Source organism: Triticum aestivum, chromosome 2D, assembly GCF_018294505.1.
Source record: "Triticum aestivum cultivar Chinese Spring chromosome 2D, IWGSC CS RefSeq v2.1, whole genome shotgun sequence".
Lineage (NCBI taxonomy): Eukaryota > Viridiplantae > Streptophyta > Magnoliopsida > Poales > Poaceae > Triticum > Triticum aestivum.
In genome coordinates, this window is record NC_057799.1 from 243,956,653 (window position 1) to 243,960,533 (window position 3,881).

Here is a 3,881-nt window from a genome sequence, read left to right on the forward strand (position 1 = left end):
ATGAACGTGAACACAGCCCACGCCAGTCTTTTGTTGGTCGGGCAATTGCCGAGGCAGTGTGGGGAAGCGGAGACGCCCACGTCCAATCAATCGCCATGCGTCAACCAAGGCCGCAGGCTGTTGGGGCTCGTGCCGCTCCGCACTTTCCCCATGGCTTCGCCTCAAAGCCAAGTCCGAGCGCGCCTTGGGCCCGGGGGCTACTATCGGCGTCCTGGGAACGGGGGTCCCCAGACTTGCCTGCCTGCGGCCCATGGCGTGGCTCCACTAGCAACCCTGTACGACCCATCTTCACCAGCAAACACTCAAGACCCTCATGAGGGGCCAAGCCTCGCGAGGCGGACGACGCAAGACCTCGTCGGGGGCGGCCTCACCAGGCTGGCTCGCGAGGGGCGGAAAGATCAAGGCAAGGGGCACCTCGCGAGGTTCACATGACGCAAGCCATGACGACCGGAGCCAGGCGGGCGCCAGTGCGCGCAGTGTCCTCATTTCCTCTTTGGTGCTAAAGAGGCGAGCGCAGGCGAGGAGTCCCGAGGCATCATGCAAAGGTTTCCATATCGGTGCAACAAGACCAAGACCAGCAGGACGGCAAGACGGAGGTCACCGTGGAGCCCAAGACGGCATCACCACCAGAGCCTTTGGCAGGCGAAGACCACCTTTAGTCAGGATAACTTGTACTAGTTGTCTCCCTTCGAATTTGGCCATTGTGGGATCCCTTCCCGCCTAACATTTGGGGAGAGGATCAGGGCCTCTATAAATAGGACTAGCCACCAGCATAGAGAGGGATCGGAGGCCATTCAGACCGATTCCATCCACACACGTACAAACTCACCAAGCACAGGAGCACCTCTCCTCAGGAGGCTGTTCTTCCCTTTGTAACTATTCATCCTCGGCCCAAGAGGCAATGCACCACACCACACTGGAGTAGGGTATTACACCACATCGGTGGCCCGAACTAGTATAAACTCTCGTGTCTCTCGTTCTTTGGGTTCGTTGAGCTAGGCCTTGTGATTGTTGCGAGAGCGAGCAAGGGAGAGAGATATCTTCGTGCGCACCCCAGTGTTCAAACCTCAAGGGTTTGCCGCAACCCATAATCCGACAGCCGCAAAAAGCTAAGTCACGCGTAACTTTGAGCATTTCTTCTTAATATAAGGTTATTCTCCTCGAAAGATCTTGCTCTTTGTACGGAAAACCTGCACGCCATGGGACCCTTCCGCTATTGGCAACGCCCTTGTTCTGTTTCGAGTCCACTCAATAGTTCAAGCGGCCGCGCTGAGAACGGCAAGGTGGCCTGCCCGCTATTAGCAACGCCCTTGCCTTATTTCGAGTCCGCTTAATAGTTTAAGCGGCCGCGCTGAGAACGGCAAGGTGGTTTGCCCGGCAGCAAGCACCCCCCGGCAGGCTACTAAGGATCCATCCTCAAGGCGCCATAGCATGGGTTTATGCACCGGCGAACCTATCCTACTAGGCATAGGGTGCGTACGTACAAAGAAAGATCAATACAGGAAGATAACATGTTTCATCTTAAAGTACTGCAGAGTTATATTACATCAATTGTTGCTGCGGTTCTAACTTAAGATAAAATTGTCTTGGTCATGAACCCGCAACGGCGATGAGAAACTGGGTGCCTAGTCCCGGCGCTGGCCCTCCACCCTCTGGACTCCGTCGACACAGCTGATGATGGGCCCGATACGCTCCTCGAGCGTCGTGAGGTCCACGTCCTCCGGCAGGCTCTCCAGCGCGTCGGCGAAGTCGACGTTGGGGTTCCAGTACGCCACCTTGGTGAGGACCTTGGTCAGGGCACCCCGGCAAAGCTTCTGGGCCTCATTGGCCAGAGAGGTCGCTCGGTTGGAGCGGAGCCACTCCAGGGCTCCGAGGACGCCCTCGAAGAACAGGGCCAGCCTAGCATCAGGGCTCACGTTCGGCTCCGGGGAGTACCTGACATCCGACAGGCCCATGATAGCTAGCTGTGCGGTGAGCCTCTCCGCGACATCGACGAGGCGGCTGATCCAGAGGTTTATGCCCTTCGCGTACTCCTCGTACTCGGCGGCGCCATCCCCCCGCAGCCATTTCTCCTCCTCCAGGGCCTTGTTCAGGGTCTCCTCACGAGCCCCGGCCTCCGAGAGCTTCCCCTCCAAGCCGTCCGCCTTCAGCTTAAGGTCGTTGATGGAGTCGTTCGCCTTGGAGAGCAGTTTGGCCTTATCGAAGACTGCGGCCTGGGCATCCGCCAAAGAACGGTTGGCCGTGTCCCTCTCCTTCGTCAGCTTCGAGGCCACCTTCTTCAGCTCCTCCCGCTCCAGCTCCAGTTCCTTCAACTTGCTGGCATGGACCAGGGCCTGAGCATTGAGTGCCTCCTTGTGGCTCTGCTCCAGCTCCTGGGTCCGCTGCGCGATGAGCTTCTTGACCTCCTCATCCTTGCCACGGAGTGTGGCGGTGATGCCTCCTCATGGGTGGCAAGCTCCTCCTCCTGGGAGTTCAATAGAGCCTGGTGCTGTTGCCGAGCAGCCGCGTCCTTGGCTGCCTCCTGGGCCTTCTTGACGTCAGCCTGCTTCAAGATGAGCTCCCGTTTGTGCTTAGCCAACTCGTCCTGGGCAGCCTTCAGTCCCTCCTAACCCTCGTGGAACCAGGCCTGCGTCTGGGCGACGCGCTCCTCAAGACCCGCCTCCGCCTTGTCCGCTGCTGCCATCCCGGACTTCGCCTTGTCTAGGCAAGCACGATGGAGCGCCTGGAGCTTCTGGAAGTTGGCGCTCATGGCCTAGAGAAGATGCTCCTCTTGGGAACCGCCACCGCCAGCGCTCGGTTCATCAACAACCTGAAGCCCGGCAGTGGCGAGCACCTCGTCATCGAACACCTCCCCCTCGGTTGGCGCCCTGGTGCTCGCCGTCCCTGAGAGGTGGACGAATAGGTCATCGCCCACCTTCAAGTACTTGCCCGAGCTAGGGGCTGGAGGGAGGAAGGTTGGTCGTCAGCCACCCCCTCCCCGGCAGGCCCCTTGCCGGCCTCTTCAGCAGCGGCTTTGCCGGCCTCCCCGGCAAGCCCCTGGCGGCCTCCTCAACGGCGGTCTTGGCGGCCTCCTCGGCAGCAATCTTGTCGGCCTCAGCGTCGGCGTCCTTGGTGACCACCCCGATGATGGTATCAATGTCCTCCTGGTCCGCCGAGGGAGGGTCTGGATACCAAGAAGGAGAATGAGACGGGGCCAAAATCAAGGTCCAAGAAGAAGAAAAGACAGGGACAGAAGGCAGGCCACGTACCCGCGCCAAGGTGGGAGGAAGTGTTTCCCTCCCCGCCAACGCCCGTTGCTGGGATGGAGCCACTGCCGCCCAAGTTCACCTCCTCTGTGCGCGAGGGCTCGGTGCTTTATGCCTTCGTCGGGGACGCCCCTCTGGGCGGCGTGGTTGACGGGGGCGGCGTGTTGGGGTGGCCCTCAGCGGCTCCTCCTGCTGCCGCTCGCCTCTTGCGAACCCGACAAGATTAGCACCAAGGGATCGTGCCCCAACGCACACCGACAGGAAGTGAGTAATGGACTCACGCTGGGGGCTGAAGCGGGGGCTGTCGTCCGGGCTGATCACCACCAACTCCGGCGTGCGCGGAGTGCTCTCCGGGGGTTCGTCGCCCATCGAGGCCCTGGCCCTCTTCGCCACCCTCTGGGCCAACGTCTCCATGTCCCTGTGAGGATAATATCAAGTTAAAAGAGGATAGCATAGGCGTGGGATCAGGAGATGATGGAGGGCGAAGCACTTACTCGTCCTCCACCTCCTCTTCCACTAGCATCCTCTTCCTCTTCGGGCTGAAGGACCCGAGGTCAAAATTAACCTCCAAGTTGCCATCCGAAGGAGAAGGAGAAGGGGATGGGGTCCAGCACCGTTTGGATGAGGAGGAGGTGG